The sequence below is a fragment of the Mandrillus leucophaeus genome, unplaced genomic scaffold (assembly GCF_000951045.1).
Source record: "Mandrillus leucophaeus isolate KB7577 unplaced genomic scaffold, Mleu.le_1.0 Scaffold447, whole genome shotgun sequence".
Lineage (NCBI taxonomy): Eukaryota > Metazoa > Chordata > Mammalia > Primates > Cercopithecidae > Mandrillus > Mandrillus leucophaeus.
The window spans coordinates 36,836-59,019 of NW_012104776.1; the positions used below are offsets into that span (position 1 = coordinate 36,836).

General features: G+C 36.1%; 1 protein-coding gene across 2 annotated transcripts in view; it reads left to right on the forward strand.

Annotated features, from left to right (window-relative positions):
• Positions 1-762: 762 nt before the first annotated feature.
• BMPR1B (bone morphogenetic protein receptor, type IB) overlaps positions 763-22,184 on the forward strand; it is a 163,432-nt gene continuing 142,010 nt past the window's right edge. The window contains exon 1 of one of the 2 annotated variants that reach the window (XM_011994205.1): positions 763-1,102. The gene's annotated coding sequence lies outside the window, so the exon portion shown is untranslated. Of the gene's footprint in view, positions 1,103-1,201; positions 1,355-22,184 lie in introns of those variants that run through there. The other variant, XM_011994207.1, reaches the window with a different exon arrangement.

Below are 22,184 nucleotides of genomic sequence, written 5' to 3' on the forward strand. Positions count from 1 at the left end.
TAAAGCAAACACATGTTTATCTTTGATAAGCAATAAAAAATATGGGCTCATTTATTTTCTACTCATTCATACTGTGGACCTTATAGGTGATATATGGAGATACTGTGTACCTTGTTTATGTCACCTACAAACCATATACCTAGTGTCATGACTTGGATTCTATCCTTAATCTAAAAATTAAATTTTCAACTTGTCATAATTATAAATATAGAAGTTTATATTTAAACTGTAAATATTCTGTTGAGTTACAATTTTAGGTATATTTTGGCATCTTTCACTAAATATATGTTGTATCTGATTAATATTATACTTCCCTATACATTTCTGTCATTCTCCAAATGAACTTACATTGACATATTTTTGTGACCAATTACTTAGTCACTGCAGCCTTTCTTTTTGAGAAGCAATATTAAAAAAATTACAAAACTGCTTTCCTGTGTCATTTGGATTCATAATATGTCATAATTAAGTTTTATAAAGCTTGATTGACTGACATTTAGATATGACTTTTATAAAGGGTTTGAGAGTATGTTGTTTGGCTGAAACAAAGGCAGTATTTCCTTTCTTGTCTTTGACTCCACCTAGCCCCACTTTTCTCCACCTGCCTGAGGAAAGCTGTATTTCTTCAGACAAACTTCATGATTGCCCTTCTGTGCCTGATAGGGGCCTCAGGAAAGGCCCATAGCATCTGTAAAGCTGGCAGCAGAATGGTATTTCCAGGCAAGCACAGGGTTGCTGGGTAGTGAGCCAATCCACAGCTTTGTCTGAGCAGCTGAGAACTTTGCCGGAGTATTACCACGGTGTTCAGTAACACAGACCTGTGCCATGAGCAAGTAAAGCACTGAGCAAGTGTCAGGGTCAATATTTATAGACCACTACATAGCTGCCTTGCAGAGAGAGAAAACGGGAGAGTAACATGCACACAGAGGGCAAGGAAAGAAAGACTGCAGTGGAGGGAATGTTAATTTCCAATTCTTTTCTGAAAATATATTCTTTTTGACTGTCAGGTTCAGACTTCTGCTGATTCATAACCATTTGGCGCTGAGCTATGACAAGAGAGGAAACAAAAAGTTAAACAAGCAAGCCTGCCATAAGTGAGAAGGTAAGTAATTAGCCAGTTCGGTCTCGCTGTTACTCGTAAACTCTGTCTCCCTGTTGGCTGCACTGCATCAGTAAGCAAAGGGCTGTGTGGCATGTCAAAGCTAATGAGAAGGGCTGCCTGCTGGGTAAGAATGTTCTTGGTGGCAGAGCCGTTTTGTGTACTGCTGTTGAGAATGCCGGGTACATTCACAAGACGTTTCCTGCGTGTGGTAGGAATAGCTCTCAAGCACCAATTTCATACTGTGTCCTATCAGTAAGTTTCTGTCTCTTCATTCTATCAAACTCGAGGTCTTCCAGTTGGTAAATTCCTATTTACTTTTATGTCGGTATTAAAACATTAGTGTCAGTTAAGTTTATTGTAGTGAGTGGTCTACACATGGATTGTAAGAGAAACATTCGGGTGAACGTATGAAGGTGTAGTAGTCAGTGTCAAAATGTGGAAGCTGAGAATTTGGGTAACATGAGGTATTTTTTTAAAAAAAAGCCAGCCTCCATTTTCCAGTGCACTGAAGTGAAATAGTACCTTTGGGATTAGAGAGAACCTGGGGCGGTGAGAAGTGAGAACAGTCTTCCTAATTCATGGTGCCAAAGGCAAGCACTGAGGTAGAAGTTCTCTGTCTGGGTCACTTGCTATTGGGTTCTAAAAACTGCGACTCCATACTCAACCTCAAACTAAAATTAACAGCTCCGCCTATGCATTAATAGTTCGTTTTTTCCTGTCATCACATGTAGCACTTTAAATATATTTCTGTGTATGTTCACGGTGCTGTAGCGTGTTCATCTTCATTGTGGTTTTTCATATTCCAGATTATCATTAAAAGCACTGGCACTGAAGGAGACAAAAAATTGTTTTCTATGTATTTTCTGGTTTAGAATGCTCATGAAATATACATACTTGTATGTTTATGTCTACTACACATGGACTAGAAAGTAAATTATGTTATTTCACTAGAACTGTGGCTTTAACTAGAGGAAATTTACTGACATAATGAAAATTTCCTTGATTGCATTTCAGATTGTAGAACTATCAGCATTAGCATGATATTTAGAACTGTTAAGTTAGGTTATAGATGGTGATTATAGGTCCAAAGGGTTTTCTGTACTACATATTTAAGTTAAAAACAAAAAATGGGATTGATGCTGCTGTAGAGCTGAAACTGTACAGCAATAGAGATATGAGGAAAAGCTAATACTCTGGCTCAGATTTTGTGTTAGGACTAATATACAGAAATCAGCTCATTCTAAAATAGGATAAGCCAGATCTAAAACAACAGGTAGAATATGTTTAAATCAAAGTAAGAATTTTAAAATGAGACCAATTGTTGTGCAGTATCGCTTTTGTTGAATGCATATATAACTTTTAAAATGATGCAAATGTTTCAAAATTAATTTTATTACTTCAGAAATACTTTAAGGCTAATGTAATTGATATCTTAAACAGTATTTTGACATTCATTTAATGCTCGTTTTATCATCTGAATCTTTGTACTTCTTCAAATTCTGCCTACCGTTTCCATTTTATTAGTGGGTTTGATTTAGATTTTTGACAATATCTTTATTTTGAAAATACAACCATGATTGATCTAGAATGGGCATTTCCCAGTTATAGAATCTAACTGGCTAAATTCAGCTATCAGTTTTTATTTGCTCTTCCCTTTAAGTAATATCTCATGATCAAGATTGTAATTTCAGATTTTTATTCAGTGTCTTTTAATTTTTGCTTTATATTTTGCATTTAAATAAATACTGGCATGATAATTGCTTTCTTACCCCTCTTTATTGGTTTTGTTTTTATTCCTTCTGGTGTCTTGTTTCCGAAGTACCTTGTTGAAATTTGGGCAGAAAACAAGGCAAGCAAATAAAGAACTACAATAAAAAGAAACTAAAGAAAGTTTTCCTTTCAATCAAGAAGAAATACGACATTGTGACACTGGTTAATAATGTCTACATTAGGATGTATTTTGGTTGAAGACTGGTTGAGTGTTTTAAAACTCGAAATGCCTTGTCAGTATTTTGGCTCTGTTATCCATCCTGACTTTGGTTATCATATTTACAAATAATATTTTATATGCAAGCATCTTATACAAAATGAAAATGGCACCTTTTGTATTATGTATTATCTATTGAAGCAATGTGAATGAATTTAGCTTGAAATATTAATATTAGCCTCCTCATGGATCTCACTGCTCTAGAGTCATATTTGCTCTGCTAGTAGTCCATCTGCTACACTACTCTTTTTTTTTTTTTTTTTTCGAGATAGGGTTTCAATCTTGTTGCCCAGGCTGGAGGGCAATGGCAAGATCTCAGCTCACTGCAACCTCTGTCTCCCGGGTTCAAGCAATTCCCCTGTCTCAGCCTCCTAAGTAGCTGGGATTACAGACATGCACCACCACTCCAGCTAATTTTGTATTTTTAGTAAAGGCGGGGTTTCTCCATGTTGGTCAGGCTAGTCTCAAACTCCTGACCTCAGGTGATCCATCCACCCTGGCCTCCCAAAGTGCTGGGATTACAGGTGTGAGCCATGGCGCCCGGCCTCCTGTACTACTCTTAGGGGGTCAATCTTCCACTCTGATGAACCCATTGCTTTTAATCTAAAACCATCCCATCCCTGTCTTTCTACTGCTTATAGATAAAGACCAGGCTTTACTATGAGTCTCTTGTTCATATACCATCTACTTTTGTTCTATATCAATCTTCTGCCATTCCTTCTGGGCTGTTGTGTGTATCTCTCTTGCCTATCCATGAGAATATTCCCCTTTCTGTTTTATTTGCTGGCAGTATTCAACATCTTCTATTTCTCAAAACAATCCACATTGCATTGCTTTTTTCTTGTATCATTTATGCTGTTCTATCTTGAAAACCCTTTTCCCAATCTTTGCCTTCTAGCCTCACTGGAGAAAGCCCTGCTGGTCTATTCTTAGACTCTATGACTTGGCCTCCTATATAAATCTCCATCCCGGTACTTTGGAAAGCTTGATAATATAGTGTTATATGTTTTTGTTTCTGCCTGAGACTGTAATTTATTTATGGCCAGATTTTTAAATTTGATTTTTTATGCTTCCCCAAGACCTAGCATATAACAAGTGTCCCAGAATTTGAAGTAAACAAAAACTTTATTATTTTAAATATAATTTTCTTTATACCCCTTTCACTTTAAAATATTTTACAATTTTGATTAATTAGATAGAAGGAAAACCTCTCAAGTAGATGATACATACTTTGGGGATATTAATAATAATCTAAAAAGTTATTTTGTTTCTTTTTCTAGGACCAATCACAGTATAGTGTGTGTGTGTGTGTATCCATGCAAAGAGATATTTGCTGAACTCATAAGCTTATTTGAGTAACAAAAGTCAAAATGATATTGGTTAGCAAATACAAATTCAGGATACATATTCCAAAAATGCTGTTTATGTAATGAATTTGGTGAAGTCTGTCAAAAATATCAGCTAGTTGCTGTGGCCGTGTTACCTTAATTTACATGGATAAATTAAGTGATGCCGTGGCAAACTAAAGACAGTGTCATGCCTTCCAAAAGACCCAGAGAGAGCTTCAGGAGAGAATAGGTCCATCCTCATGTAGCCGAGAGAATTGCAGAGTGAAATTGCTCCCAATATTACTAGTAATCCCTCAGATTTCATTTACTGGAGCAGAGATAGTTCGGGTTTTAATGAAATAATAGAAAATCATGGTTTAAAAATTCTAAAACCTGAAAAGTGATAATTCCATTTCAGGCGGAAGAAGAATTTGCTCCTCAAAATAGAAATGTTGAAAGAGAAGGAAGTTGACATTTAAAAAAAGTAGTTTAGCTCTGATATTCAATAAAAATAAAATTTATTTTGCCTTTAATTATATTTTATTTGCCCATCATACATAAAAGTTCTTACATTATATATGAAATATTTTATATACCAGGAACAAGTGTAAAGCTTCATGAACAATTTGGAGTGACTTATAGTTTTCTTAATTTGATTATTTTTACTTTAGTGTACTCTACCAGCAGTTTCCACTTAAACCTTATAAACATCTTCCAGACATTGAATATAACTCTTCTGTTTGTTTAACCTTGAATTGTATCTGTCTTAGGAATGAAAACAAGATTGGTATTTTCATAGGAAAATTTGGTAATCGTAATTGCTTGGAATGGACCATAATTCAATTTGGAACGTTTTTTCAGATGTTTTTTGCCCATATAACTATCCTGTGTTAAAAATATGTGGAGTGGGGAGGCTGAGCAGGAGAATTGCTTGAATACAGGAGGCGGAGTTTGCAGCGAGCCCAGATTGCGCCACGGCACTCCAGCCTGGCGACAGAGCGAGGCTCCATATCCAAAAAAAAGAAAAAAAGTGGAGAAAGTGCCTTAGCAAAGAGTCATAGGTATGGATTTTATAGATCTCACTGGCATATCGTAATATAAATATTATATGATTGGGATGGTGGAATTTTCTTTGGTATGGACACAGAAATATACCAAGTTCCTGTTAGCCAGTGAGGAGGGAAACCCAAGCTTACCTCAGTATGGAAACATATAACAAACATAAGCAAAAACACCACCACCAGCACCGAGAAAAGCTCAAAGAACTTCGTGGTTGGAATGAGGCATAAAGGATTTTACCAGAACAATCAAGTCTTATTTTATCATTGGTACAAGCTTTATTGCCAACCAAAATTTTTCTATAACAGTGAAGGGCATGTAATTCATAGAACCCAAGAGGAGAAGAGTGAATTAATTATGGAAGTGGGACTTTAAAGCTTTTCTTCAGTGCTTCCATTTTATCAATGGGCAGTTGTGGCATCCACAGGTAACATAACCTGCCAAACATCAGCTTTTCAAGTAGCTAGTTAAGATTTGGATAAAAATTAGTGTTAGGTAATTATAAGGCCAGTATGTTATTAATGCAGCTTTTCTTGTCTGAATGCAATTGCTCTGTTTTTGTTCTTCATGCTGCATTTAAAGTTTAATTTGTTGTGTCTCTGTGTCTTGTCTTGTATTAGACTCCTTTGCGTTACTTCTTAATTCCTGAAAGTTAGAGCTGGTAATTTACCATCAAGTGAGATGGAGTAAAGTAATTTTTTTTTTTTTTTCTAATGACAGGTATCCTTTCTGGCTCCCCTGAATTGCCCTATTCTGTTTCGTGGTACAATCACATTCTGCCACACAAACATTCATTCAATAGAACATGCCAGATAGTCCTGGAGCAAAAGACAGGAGCTAAAAAAACAAGTTTCATGCTTAGATTATGTCTAAGATTAGAATTTCTAATTCTAAGATTAGAAATCCTGTATTTCAATAGGATATATATGGCTATATTTTGTTTTATAATTTAAAGATTTAAAGATGATTATTTGTTCTAATTTACACCTGGAAAAACTTTGTTTAAAACAAAAACGAAAGAATCCAATGGGCTTTTCCATGTTGTATTGGCTTTCATCTGGGATTCTTTTAAAAATGTAAATAATCGAAGATGCAGAGAGGGGAAAACAAATTTGTTTTGTACCTTTCATCTTCTAGTAAGTTTTTGCTTCTCTATTTCTGTTCCCACCACTCCCAAAGAAATTGGGGCACTTTGGCTCTATCCATTGTTATTAATGTCAAGGGCTCTGGTAAAAATTGCTTGTATACTTAGATGAAAGAGGTTTTTTATTGTTGTTGTTGTTGTTTTATAATTTCAACTTCTCTTTTTTTTTTTTTTTTTCAACTTCTCTTTTAAATTCAGTGAGTACCTGTACAGATTTGTTACATAGGTATATTATGTGATGCTGAGGTTTGGAATACAAATGATCCCATCACCTGAGTAGTGAGCATAGTACCCACTAGGTAGTTTTTAGCTCTTCCTCCCTTCCCTCCCTCCGCCTCTAGTAGTCTCCAGTTTCTGTTGTTGTCATCTGGATGTCCATGAGTTCCCAATGTTTAGCTGCCACTTATAAGTGAGAATATACAGTATTTGGTTTTCTGTTCCTGTATTAATTCATTTAGGATAATGGCTTCCAGCTCCATCTAAGTTGCTGCAAACAGTACGATTTCATTCTGTTTTTTTTTTTTTTTTTTTTTTTTTTTTTTTTTTGAGACGGAGTCTTGCTTTGTCACCCAGGCTGGAGTATAGTGGCATAATCTTGGCTCACTGCAAGCTCCGCCTCCCCGGTTCACACCATTCTCCTGCCTCAGCCTCCCGAGTAGCTGGGACTACAGGTGCCCGCCACCACACCTGGCTAATTTTTTGTATTTTTAATAGAGATGGGATTTCACCATGTTAGCCAGGATGGTCTTGATCTCCTGACCTTGTGGTCCGCCTGCCTCGACCTCCCAAAGTTCTGGGATTACAGGCGTGAGCCACCGCTCCCGGCCGATTTCATTCTTTTTTATGGCAGTGTAGTATTCCGTGGTGTGTATGTACCACATTTTCTTTATCCATTCACTGTTGATTGTCACCTAGGTCGACCCCATGTCTTTGCTATTGTGAATAGTGCTGTGATGAACATATGAGTGCTTGTGTCTTTTTGGTTAGAACTATTTCTTTTAGATCTATGGCCAGCAATGGGATTCATTGGGTCAAATGGTAGTTCTGTTTTATGTTCTTTGAGAAATCTCCAAACTGCTTCCACAGTGGCTGAACTAATTTACATTCCTACTAACAGTGTATAAGCAATGAAAGAATTTTTGAACATATAGCTGAAGGTTATTCTCAGCCTCAGCCTGTGATTTCTGTACTTTCCTGTTTCCTCTTCCCTCATGTCAGAAGCAAAGTGATCTTCACAGTTCTGCATCAGTAAAAACGCCTGGTTATCCCTTTGTGATAATTTCCCGTTGGATTAATACCTTTCACTTTAAATAAGTATTGCCCACATTTTAAATGTCATGCCTGCAAAGAAATGTCTGATTTTTACATATTTGCTAATATGAGGAAAGTGATATTTAATTTACTTATTTTTAATTACTAGTGAATTTAAATTTGAGTTGTTACCTTTTTTGTTATTTATAATTTATTTGTCTATTTATTCTTTTTTTCAGCAGCTCTCTTCTCCTTTCTGGTTTACAATTGCTCCTTTATTTAAAAAAAATTAAAGGATCTTGATTCTTTAAATGTCTATTTGTTGCAACTGCTTTCATAAGATTTGGATTACTGTTTAATTTTGTTTTATGTGTTTTGAAACATAAGTATGTTTTGAAATATTTTTATTAAAGCTAATCGATATTTTCTCAATATCTTTTGAAACTTAGAAAGTCTTTTTAAAACCTAGAAATAGGAAAAAATAGTTTTCTACATTTTATGTCTTCATTTAACTGTTAATACTATAGTCCACAAGGATTTTTTTGACCAAGTACTTCAGCACTTTTGTTGAATCGTTCTCCCCCTTTCTCACCTTTTTTTGTGAACTCATTTTATTGTGTATTCCTGTGCCACAAATTTCAATCTTTGTGTTACCTTTCAGTTTGTATTGCATTAAAATTTTTATCTTAAAGTTGATGTTTCTTGTTTAATGAGATTTAAACATTGGAACATGTTAGGGTGGTGGTGTTGGATTTGGCATGATTCTAGAAATTACTGTAGACAAGAGGCTGTGTATGTTACTTATCTGAAGCCATACCTAATAATATAATATGTGTGATTGAGAAATGATGCATGAATAACCACCTCTAGTATGTGTATGTGTGTGTGTGTGTGTGTGTATATATATATATATTTTTTTTTGTTAATCCTTCTAATAGACCGTCTGATGACTTATTGTTATTTCCTCTTTTCAGAATAAAGAAACAGACCCCAAAATGTAAAGTCACAGATAACCTCACATAGCTAATGAGTGATAAGGTCATGATTTAAACTCAGATCTGGCCAAAGTCCATCATTTTTTTTTTTTTTTTTTTGAGACGGAGTCTCGCTCTGTCACCCAGGCTGGAGTGCAGTGGCACGATCTCGGCTCAGCACAACCTCCATCTCCCAGGTTCAAGCGATTCTTCTGCCTCAGCCCCTTGAGTAGCTGGGACTACAGGCACGTGCCACCATGTCCAGCTAATTTTTGTATTTTTAATAGAGAAGGGGTTTCACCACGTTGGCCAGGATAGTCTTGATCCCCTGACCTCGTGATCACCCGCCTTGGCCTCCCAAAGTGCTGGGATTACAGGCGTGAGCCACCGCGCCTGGCCCGAAGTTCATCTTTTAAAGAAACATTGCCAGAAAGAGAAATTACGCTTTTTGCCATAAGTAGTGACAATACATGTGTGTCTGTAGTGTTCTGATGGCACGAATCTTCCCAGCTTAAGTCCATCTGTGAAGCAGTGAGTTCAGGAATGCTGACTTTCAAAGTGTAAGGTCAAGTCAATGAAACTGGCAACATGTGGAAACTTATTTGGAATTAGCACTGAAGATACCAGAATCTCAAAACGGAAAGAAATCTTTCACTTAAATTAGTTTCAGAGCAGTTAAAAATTATTTTAACTTCCTCACATTTTACTACAACTGTTGACTTTTATCAATTTCTTTCATTTTAGCCAACTTGTATTTCAGTTCTTCCTCATTTGCTTAACATAGCACCATGCCTTCCCTCACATATCTGCTCATGACCTTAGAAGGAAAATTGGCAAGGAATTGTGAGGTCATCAGGGAGTGACTGTTCCATCTGGGTCTCTTTTTCTGTACTTTAAGTTTCATTCAGGGGAGAAATGAGTCTCACTAACCAACAGCTTTTACTACCATCTCTATTTTAAACTACTCAGCTAAGAGAGTCAAGCTCATTGCTGTGGTATCAGTGTCTTGTGTTTGAAGCAGGAAAGGAAATTCTGGATATTTTGGTGTCATCAGAACTCAATATTTATATACTAATTGGTTACCTGGAATGATTTAAGAGGATAGTTTAATCTGCTCTGAAGAGATATACTTTATAAACATAGTTTGTGTTTGTGTACGTGTTGGGGAGTTCACATGTGAAACTTTATAAAAAGACATCATTTGAAATTTTAATTTTTGTTATGTGTTTGCCCACTATGAAGTATTTTGTTCTGTTTTCCTCTTTAACTCAAGGCAAACAATTTTGCTTCAAGATAATGGAGGACTTTTTCCTCCTTGAATCACTCTGCCCTTTTTTGATACATTGGTATGTCTTTGGTAACAGTTCTGCCATACTTCATTTTGTTTTATAACCCTGCCCTAGAACATTTAAAATTCAATTACACCTTATTGTTGATAAGCAAGTTGTTCTTCTATTATTATTTAGAATATTATGCATCAGTATTTGTTTTGTCTTAAAAGTCTTAAATAGGTTATTCATATTATTCCTTATTTTGCAATCATATTTATTTTCTTGCTTTAATGTAAAGATGACTATTACTGCACAGTATATGGTTGAAATATAATTCAGTTATGGTTTCATATATTCCTCAGGTGAATATTTGCTTTTTCTCCATGTAAAATACATTTTTCTTAAGAGCCTCTTTCTACTTCTCTCTATACCAATTTTAACTTCATCAGTAAATTAATGTATCATTATTCCCAGTAGTAGTTTAGCTTACTAACCTTGAAATTTATATCTGTGCTTATTGTCAGAGGCTTGTTGGCAAATTGATCTTGACAATAAGAGAGAAAGAAAGCATGGTGACCTAGGACACAGCGTTCTGCTGAAGTAATTCACAGTTCCTTGAATGTGTAGAGCTTTTTTGTTGTTGTTTATTTGTTTTAAATGAGCCAAGATACAATGCATATAGTCTTTTGAGTTATTCATTAATACCTCACATGTAATTATTTTCAGTTATTATTGGTAGAAGCAGACAATTTAGAATGCTTTTTTTCTTAAGCCGTTGCAATATAAAGTCTATTGGTATAGCTTGCAAAGCACAATGTGAGTTTAAAATATGTCTCCTGAAACCATGTGTTCTTAACTTGGGGAGCTGATTTTGTGGTCAGTTTGAAGCTGTTCCCGTAGTGTATGTTCCTTCTAGTTAAAAGGAAATGTGATATTTGTGCTAACATGATTTCATTGTTGATAGTCCAAACTACAACTGTGAATTGCAGAGGTAGAGAATCAATTTTAAAATTTTGATTATATTTTAATAAAATATTTTTTGTGACATGTATGTTTCTGTTTATTAGCTGTGTATTGCCAGTGGTATTAATTGATGGTATTGGAACATACCTGAGATCAAATGCTGGTTTAGAAATACCATAAGGCATGTAGAACACACATTGGGCTCCTGTAAGGCCACTCATTTCTTACATTTAGGGCAGTTCAACAAACAGGCTGACTTAAGATGACCTCTCAGACAGCCCACCCACCCAGCCAGGAGCTACACATGCTATCACTCCCCTCTGTGTTTCCCTCCTCCCCCTCTCGCTTCCCTTCCTGGTTACATTCTTCCTTTATTGATCCCTGTTTTCCCGGCTCCCTCCTTTGTTTCCTAGTTTTTATTTTCTTTTTTATCTTTTCATAAATGTCAGTTGCATCTCAGCAAGTTTCTGTTATACCAAGTTGTTACTGATTTTAAAAAAAGTTTCAAACTTTTCCTTATCTCCTGTCTATTGCCCAATTATATCAGAAAACTCTTTTTTTGTGCATTTTGAAGAAAATCTTTCGAATTGTTACAACAGTAAATGCCTGGAAGCAAGAAAAATGTGTGTTATGAAATGTAAAACTGCAATTAGCATCTTTCACAATTTCCCTAAAGTCATTTACCCTCTCATTTTATAATTAATGGTAACTTCGTCAACATGTCATGGATATTTGTATATATGATAATAGTTTCCACAGGGCACGGTGGCTCACGCCTGTAATCCCAGCACTTTGGGAGGCCAAGGTGGGCAGATCATGAGGTCAGGAGTTCGAGACCAGCCTGGCCAATGTGGTGAAACCCCGTCTCTATTAAAAATACAAAAATTAGCTGGGCGTGGTCCGAGATTGCACCATTGCACCAAAGTTTTAATAGTCAGAAGGTAGGGCTGGGCACGGTGGCTCACGCCTGTAATCCTACCACTTCGGGAGGTCGAGGCAGGTGGATCACAAGGTGAGGAGTATGAGACCAGCCTGGGCAACAGGGTGAGACTCCATCACAAAAAAAAAAAAAAATAAATAAATAAATAAAATTAAAATTAAATAAAAGTTTCATTTAATCCTTATAATAATTCTGTGTGATAGCTATTATTATCCCTATTTTAAAGGTAAGGAAATGGAAATTCAGGAAGATTAAATAACAATACTTATGATTTATGTAGGTTGGAAAGTAAGGGAGATAAGATTGGAATCAAATACCTTCTGATTTTTTTTTTTTTTTTTTTTTTGGAGATGGAGTCTTGCCCTGTTGCCCAGGCTGGAGTGCAATGGTGCAATCTCGGCTCACTGCAACCTCTGTCTTCCGGGTTCAAGTGATTCTCCTGCCTCAGCCTCCTGAGTAGTTGGGATTGCAGGCGCACCACCATGCTTGGCTAATTTTTTGTATCTTTAGTAGAGATGGGGTTTCACCATGTTGGCCAGGTTAGTCTCATGCTCTTGAGCTCTTGATGCACCCACCTTGGCCTCCCAAAGTGCTAGGATTACAGGCATGAGCCACGACGCCCAGCCCTACCTTCTGATTCTTAAAACTTTACAGTATAGTATATGACTCTCTTTTAAAATAAGTAACTTCACTTTCCTACTCCTATACATGTCTAAAAGTTTGAGAAGTAGCATGGCAATTCATAAGGCTTTCACATTTACCAGATGTCCAAACCAGAGAGCAGCAACTCTGTTCCTACAAGGAAGACAAGAGTCTGTTGATGTTTACAAATATTAATTCATTAATTTTAATATATTATTCTCATGTCATTTTATGTTTTTCTCACTTTTGTAACTCTACCAGGGTTTCTTGATACAACAACAGCAACAATACTTGTGAAAACATGTTCTTCCAAATAAATCCATGCCATACTCTGGAATGTTTTTTGAGACAGGTCATATTTTCATCTATCGTACTTTCTGATTTCAGTTAGACTCTAATAGACTTTTTCATTAGTAATATCACACTATGATGGCATGAATTTTTAGAACACATCATTATAAAAATAGATGTTTTAAGTTATTTGTATATAGTTATTCTGTTAACTTTTTACCTTTGCCTTGCTCTACTTTTCAGGAACTCTATTAGGAATTAGGTGAGACAAAAAATGATGTTCAAAACAAATTCAATTTTTAGTCTAGTTAGAAGAACCTTTTTTTAAGATTTGGTATAGAAGAAATAAAAGTTGTGGAAAAAATGACCTTTAGAAGTTATCTGTTGACTTTTCCATGACTGTTCTAGCCCCATTATTTGTAAGATATAATTTAAGGTTCTTATAAATTATAACTCCTGTTGTAAAATGTTTTGCATTTTAAAAGCATTTGAGGACCTGTTGCTTCTTTTCACCTTGCTCCTTTAAATGCTTTGAAACAAGAATATGCATTTTATACACAGAAAAATTAAGATGAAGTAAGGGTGGGCAAAGATCCCAAAGTGAAAAGCCAAGTGTTTTGGCCTTGCCAGAATAGTTCTAAAGCTTGGTTATCTTAATTACAATATATGAAAATGTAAAGAAATAAATACATAATATGTTAACCCATACCAAACTCTATAGAAATAATGAGTGGTAGGTACAAGTCATTTAAGAAACAAGTTATGAAGTGTTATTTAATATTAAGAAAATTTTATAAATTTACTTTAGTTGTTTTTGAAAACTGAGAAAAGAATTTAATATGATTATAGTGGCAGAACACCTGTATTGAGCTTGTGCAACTCTGTAGGAGTTTAGTTTGAGAGCCACTGAATTATCACATAAAAATTACTAATCAGTACATAGGGTGGCAGTAATATTTTCCTGTCTATTTTAATAAGCTGTGTTGGTATGTCAGTAAAGAGTTTATAAGGAATATAGGCCAGCTTAAGTAAACTATTGAATATCTGTCTCATACTGTATGGGGAAAAGTGATGACAGCATGACTATGTAGAGTTATATAAATTATGTAAAAAGTCATAAAAATACGAGTGGAGTGAATTTGTCAACTTGATTTTCTTTTCCCCTAACCACTCCACTTTCCTCCTCTCTCCGTTTGTAATGCTATGTAGTAACTTCAGTTTTATGCTTCCATCCATGACAGATATCATCAACCAATCTAACGCTTGCTCTTGTTGAGGTCCCAGTGAGCCTTGAGTCCAACCTGCTGCTACAGGGGTTATCCACATGGAAAGTGAAGACTGTTACTACTCACTGCATTCCATAAGCAGAAGCAAATTCTGTAGAGATGAAGGACTTAACTATGACAGCCAAAAATTTAAAATATTTAGAAAATAAATATTTTTATTATCAGCTAAGAATTTCTTTACCAAGACCAGAAGTAGAGCAAAAATAAAGAAAAAAATTAATCAATGCAGCAACATTAAAATGAAAAATCAAACCTGTGTTCATCAAAGGACACTAAAAAAGAATAAGAAGGACCCAAAATTGGTTTAGTATATAGAATTTATTAAAGATACTATGAATCAGTAAGAAAAGTAAATTTAGTAAATGTAAAAACAGGAATTTCAAAAAGAGAAAATCCAAATAGCCAATAAACATATGAAACATGCTGAACCTCATTAATACTTAAAGAACAGAATTAAAACTAGAATGATGAGAGTTGGGCGCAGTATCTCATACTTGTAATCCCAGTGCTTTGGAAGGCTGAGACAGAAGGATCCCTTGAGCCCTGAAGTTGACGATTGCAGTGAACTATGATCACTCTACTGCACTGTAGCCTGATTGACAGAATGAGACTGTCTGTCTCTCTCAGAAAAAAAAAAAAGAGTGATGTATCATTTCATTTCATACCTACCATGTTGGTAAAAAATATAAGTCTGAAAATAACAAATCTTGGTGTCGATGCGAAGCAACAGGAACTCTCATTCACTGCTAATGGCAATACAAATTGGTACAGTTGTACCAATTTCAATTGATAAATTGAAACTGAACATAAACATATTTTTCCCCAGCAATTCTACCCCTAGGTATATATACTATAGAAATTTTTGCTTGTATGTCTCAGGAAATAGGTATGCGATTTTTTAATAGTAGTATTACACATAGTAGGGAAACAAACAAATGAAACAATTTTGGAAACAACCCAACAGAGAACAGAAGTGATAAGTTGGAAAATATTTTACACAGTGGAATTAACATAATCATAAAAATGAATGAGCCCCAGCTACATTCATGAGCCTGCACAATTCCCAAAACATAATTTTGAATGAAAAAAGCAAGTCACAAAAAATACATACATGATTCTCATAAAATCATGTAGAGTTTCTTCTTCCCATCTCATAGTAAGTTAAAGTTGGCTTCATGGAATTGAGAAAATGTGATATTTAAGACACAGTTAAGGAGTATGTGGCAGGTTCAAACACCAGTTTTCAGGATACCCTTATTTTCTACTTTAATGGTTTATCTGAGGGGTGCTTCATAGTTTAATAAGTGGTTAATATGGTGGGCTCTGAATTTAGAGATCTGGAGTTCTGAGCCTGCCGCTACCATCTAGTAACTGTGTGAACTGTAACAAATTAGTTAACTTCTCTGGGCCTTAGTGTCCTCATTTGTAAAGAAGGATCTTTCACTGAAGAGGAATTCCCCTTTCAGTGTGGAGAATGATGAACTGAAGTTGAGAATCTAGCCAAAAGATGGCATAGTACAACCAAGTGAGACCAAGTGAGAACGTGAACTTAAGACAGAGGCAGAGGATTGCAAGACAAAGGAAACTTGAAAGATGTAAAAAGAGCATAAACCAAACAGATTTGAGGGACACAGAGAAGGAATAGTGACAGAACATCTCATGTTGTCTGACCTGGCTAATTGGCTAAATGCTGGTATGATTTATAAAAACAGAAGACATGGGAGGGGCCCGTTTCAGGGTAAAGATGGGTACTCTACATTTCCTTGTATATGTACAATAATCTCAGATCCCTCAAATTAATCTCATCTTTCGTATTGCTGTTATTCTGTACCTGCCACTGTGTCATTCCTGGAAGCTATTTCCATCCATTCCAGTGCTTGGTTATTAATTGATGTGTATTTTCTTATTGCTGGAATAGGTCCTTGCCCACCCCGAAGTGACACCCTTCTGGTTTAGTGAAACTTCCATCCTCAGTTATCCACTATTTTGGAACCATAACTCTAACAGCTTCACCATCTAGAGCCTGATTTTGGTGCTCTATTCCTTCCTTTTGGTGTTCAGTGTCGTTTGCTCCCACAGTTGTCCCACTTCATTAAAAGAAAAATTTCAATAGTGTTGCACTTCAAAGGAAATGGAGCTGGGAGTCTTTGCTCCTTGGAAATTGTTTGGCCATATGAAAACTTGTTTAGTTCTTCCCTTAGACTAACTCTTTAAAACCAGGGTATTAGAAGATCCTTGCTAGGCAACCCGGAAATCTGTTACCCTTTAATCGAGAGCAGTGTTGTATCTTTATGTCTTATGATAAAGAAGATCACTCAAGTGTTCAGTAATAGCTAAGAAAGATTTGTTTCAGGGTGAGTTTTGGTGTCCAAATGAATCAAAATGGGTTAACAGATTCTCTCTCCTAGTAGAAAGTGTTAGGGTCACTCTCATGAGGCATCGGACCATAGATATTAGCTTAATTTTTCATATGCTGGATATGTGCCTAATATTATTTAGGAATTGCATTTGGATGGAAGTAAAGAAACTGTAAATAATTGTAGAAAAAATTTAGAAGTTTATTTCTCTCTTTTTTTTTGGTCAAAAACCGTTATGTCAGTTGCTTTTTAACCTATACCTGATTTTGTTAACAAATTTGTTTTTTGTTTGTTTTATTAAACTTTTAATTTAGATTTGGGAGTACTTGTGAAGGTTGGTTACATAGGTAAACTCATGTCATGGTGGTTTATTGTACAGATTATTTCATCCCCCAGATATTAAGCCCAGTACCCAATAGTTATTTTTTCTGCTCCTCTCCCTCCTCCCACCCTCCACCCTCAGGTAGACCCCACTGTCTGTTGTTTCCTTCTTTGTATTCATAAGCACTTATCATTTAGCTCTCACTTATAAGTGAGAATATACAGTATTTGGTTTTCTGTCCCTGCGTTAGTTTGCTAAGGGTAGTAGCCAGAGGTAGGCAATCCGGGATTATGAGACTGTTCCGCAGAGCTCGGGGACTAGTCTCTCTTTCTTTTTCTGCTCCGCCAGCCTAGCATGTGGCTTCCATCTTCAGTGACACGTATGGTTCATTGTGGCTGCTATCGCTCTAACTGTCATGTCTAATTTCTAGGCAGCAGGAAAGAGGTGGATGTGAGTGACAGACATGTGCGTATACCTCCTAGGCAAGTACCTTCCTTAAGCAGCAATTCAAAATGTCCCACCTCTGGTTACATTTTATTAGCCAGCTTTTAATCAAATGGCTACCTCATGATCTTTTAGCTGGCTATATTACGACTCTGAAAAACCAGGAATCTGTTGCCAAGGAAAAAGAAAAGATGGGGTTGGGTGCAGTGGCTCATGCCTGTAATCCCAGCACTTTGAGAGGCTGAGGTAGGTGGATCGCCTGAGGTTGGGAGTTCAAGACAAGCTAGGCCAACATGGTGAAAACCCATCTCTACTAAAAATACAAAAATTAGCTGGGCATGGTGGCACACACTTGTAATCCCAACTACTTGGGAGACTGGGGAAGGAGAATCTCTTGAACCTGGGAGGCTGAAGTTGCAGTGAGCTAAGATCCCACCACTGTACTCCAGCCTGGGCAACAGAGCAAGACTCTGTGTCAAAGAAAAAAAAAAAAGAAGAAAGAAAGAAAAAGAAAAAATGGATATTAGATGATAACTAGCCTGCCTTGCCTCATTTGTTCAACTTAAGATATTGATGGAACTAGTTTATAGATAAGTAGGAAAAGTGGACATTGCTCTTTAATCATAAATACAATGTGCAGATTCCTTATTTTGAGATGTCCCCTTTGAAATTCATTAGCTATTTGAAAAAAATTTTTGCTCATTTTTTTCTTTTCTTTTCTTTTTTTTTTTTCTTAGAGTCTTGCTCTGTCACCCAGGCTGGAGTGCAGTGGCACGATCTCGGCTCACTGCAAGCTCCGCCTCCCAGGTTCACACCATTCTTCTGCCTCAGCCTCCCAAGTAGCTGGGACTACAGGCGCCCACCACCACGCCCGGCTAATTTTTTGTATTTTTAGTAGAGATAGGGTTTCATCATGTTAGCCAGGATAGTCTCTATCTCCTGACTTCATGATCCGCCCGCCTCAGCCTTCATATTTTTTTCTTAACACGTTAAGTTAAAATGCAGAGTTTCATGAAAAGGTTTCAATACCTGTTTCCCTGAATATCTTAGACAATTAAGGAACTGAGGGATCAACTAAGAAGGTTTCTGTCTAGATGTACAAACATGTTTAGAACCTTATGTTTTTTAGTCAGAACCAGAAAGTGAGGCAGTTTGTGAATCATTATTTCAATATGCTACAATGTAATTAATTAAAGAGAAATTGATTCTTGATGTATTTGAATGATTCATTTCTAATCTTAAGCATAAGTACTTAACCTTTGTGTGCTTTGATACAAATGTACCTATACTGCTTCTTATTAATACTGATTTTGAATTAATATTGGCATAGAGACAGTTATTTTTGATGCTTTTCCAGCTGTGTAAATATATGTATTGCATAAACAAACTGAAATTAGTAACAGAATTTACTGTGCTAGCAGCATTTACAACTTCATTGTGGACCCTGTGTTTTAAACATCTGGGCTTCATTTACTGTATCTTAAATAGCCTTTTATAACACAAGCAGAATTAGAAGTGTTTACACAAAGATGATAAAATATAATAGTACTGAGAAGAAGAAACAAAATTTTGGAGAAGAGTTTCTTCATAATTAACACAGCTTAGATGAGAAATTCTCCCTCCCATTGAAACAAATAGGTGCCTATTCAAAATTAGGAGGAAAGCATTTTTAAGAGAGTTCCTGAGAGACTAAACTTTTTAATACTTTTGAAAATGTTGAAAGCAAAATTTTTAAAGGGGTGATTTATGTTTTTTAAATGTTTTGTCTTATGTTAAAAATTATATAACTTTCTCATTAAATAATTAGTTTTTCAAATGAAGAAAACATTGTGTGCCCTTTAGAATTAGGAGGCTTTACAAAGTAAAGAAACAGATTTAGTAAATACGACTTTCAAAAGTTATTTGTCCCACAAACAATGACTATATATCTGTCTAATTTGATTATGTAAAAGTTCTAGAATTTTATTTTTATGGTTAATTTTTTAGTTTGAGTCCTGCAAGGCTAGTTCCTGATGTATTTTCTTCAACCGATGTTATTTTAGATAAAACTATTTTTATCTGATTTTCCATTGAGAAATCATGGACATTTGCTTCCTTGGCTGACTTACAGGTACAGGTCAGTACTAAAGGACCCACATGAATAGGCTTTACATATGAGACAGCTCACCCCATGCAGAGATGCCTCCCCAGGCTAGCTATTTGTGCTCTGGAAAAGGCATGAGAAAACAGGTCCTAAGAATGCCCAGTTTCTCAGGATTTATACACTCATTGTTTTCTATATACATGGAAGCAAACAGTGTCCTTAAAGATGATTTAAAAAATTAGAAAACGTAAACTTTCAGAATAGCACTACTGATACATGGAATAGAAGAAAAGAGCAAGGGTAAAGATGTGATGAATTAGAAAAGACATAATTGTTAGAAGTTATCAACCCACGTTGAAGTCTAGATGTCTGTTTCACTTGTTATGTTATTAAGTTGACATTTTATTATACTACCTATTATGATTTGCTTTTTGTATATATGTATCACTTTACCTAATTAGATGTATGTATGTATATATGTACCTAATTTTTGTATATGTGTATCACTTTACCTAATTAGTCGTTTTGTGGAAATGACTGTCTTTTACTTCTTCAGGTTTTCCCATAGCATCTAACATCACATGAGACACTTTATCATCTTAAAATAAAGATGTTTAGTACCCTAAAACTAGATCCAAGCGGCACATTTGCTTAGCAGTGGTTTCTTGATAGTGTTCTAAGGATTCGGGGCTAGGTCTGTGTTGTTAGGGAAAATATAGTTTTACATTTAGCCAGGGACTCTATTTTGTTTATTACTGTTTATCTGGTGTTTAGAGTGGTTGTCTGACAGGTTGTAAGTCCTAAATAATTGTTAAAAGAATGAATAAACGATTCTATAATAGTTGAGACAACTAGTAAGCACTAAACATATTTGCTATCTTGCTAACTAAATCAACTGTAAAATCTTTTCTAATTCTAAATTCTGCAGTTAACATAAATATTTGTTGATTCAGCAAATATTATATCAGCATTCAAATTCGGAAGTTGGACTGTCTTTTAATTAATAGAATCCACACAAGAATTGTAGATTCAAAGATATTAAGAATAGTTAATAAAAGCAAACTTTCTAGGGTTTAACTACCATTATTTAAGAAACAATGAAAAAGGCCTGACCTATTTAATTTGATGAATCGATTTCAATTTTGTTATGTCAAACTCCAACTAATATTAAATTAATTAATTGTGCAGAATTTTTCTTTGGTTTATATTGTAGCTTATACAGAGTGAAAGGCCACTAACCTAGCTGTGAAATAAGGCTTTGGAATGATTGCATTCTCTGTTTTACATAGGGTAAGATGATGCAGGGACCTGTCATCTGATTTTATCATTATAATATCAGAATTCTGAAAGGGAACTTAATCTGCCTTTAATACCATCTTTTATACATAAAGTGGATCCTTAGAAATTAAGTGCTTAGATTCGTAGATTTTTACTGCCAGAGTTAATTTACTACCAAGGTCCTGATTTCAAGATTCAGACCTTTTTGAGTTGTCATTATTTCCCAGTGACTTTTCCACTAAATACTACCTAAAAACATTCAGCTAAGAACGAAATGGTTCTGTACTTCACAGAGTGTCATCTAGCAGGGCTACTGGGTGGAGCAGGACTGTGGCTGTCCCTCTGTCCCATAGGGTTCTATGATGCACGGGAAGAGGCAGCCAGAGCAGTGACTTGCAGGTGTGGTCCATGGACCCTTGGGAGGGGGTGTCTCTAAGAACCTTTAGGGCCTTTGTGAATTCAAAACCATTTTCACAAGAACACTAACATGTTATTTGCCTTTTGCTCTATGCTGACATTTGCTCCTGTGGTTTAGAAGCAGAGGTAGGTAAAATTGCTGCCACCTCGGCACCCATCAACATACAGAGTGTGCTGTAGGCCATTGTGATCTTCACTGCTGCACACTTGAAGAAAGAAAAGAAAAATGAACATTGAAAAATGTTCTTGAGAAAGTGGTAAAAATTTCCAATCATGTGAAATCTCATGCCTTTTTAATGTTCTAGAAATATCCTTGGTCCTGCTGCATACTGAAGGACGATGGTTTTACTCAAGGAGTTGCTGTGGAACTAGTTCCTTTATTTAATAGAACTTCTGTTTTTGATTGTTGTTGCCCAGTCTGGAGAGTGGTGGCACCATCATAGCTCACTACAGCTCCAGTTCCTGGTCTCAAGGGATCTTCTTGCCTCAGCCTCCCAAATAGCTGTGACTACAGGTGTGCACCACCACACCAGACTCATTTTTAAATTTTTTGTAGAGATAGGGTCTCACTGTGTTGTGCAGGCTGGTCTCTAGCCCCTGACCTCAGGTGATCCTTCCACCTCTGCCTTCCAAAGTGCTGGGTTACAGCCATGAATCACCATGCCTGGCCTGGAACATCAACATCTTTTTTTTTTGAGACAGAGTCTCACTCTGTCACCAGACTGGAGTACAGTGGCATGGTCTCAGCTCACCGCAACCTCTGCCTCGCAGGTTCAAGAGATTCTCCTGCCTCAGCCTCCTGAGTAGCTGGGACTACAGGCACATGCCACCGTGCCCAGCTAATTTTTGTAGTTTTAGTAGAGACAGTTGGCCAGTGTGGTATTGATCTCTTGACCTCATGACCCCACCCGCCTCGGCTTCCCAAAGTGCTGGGATTACAGGCATGAGCCACTGTGCCTGGCTGGAACATCATTTTAAATTGAACATATGACAGACAGACAAACTAACAATTCAGACTTAGATATTGAGTAGACATTTTTTTCAA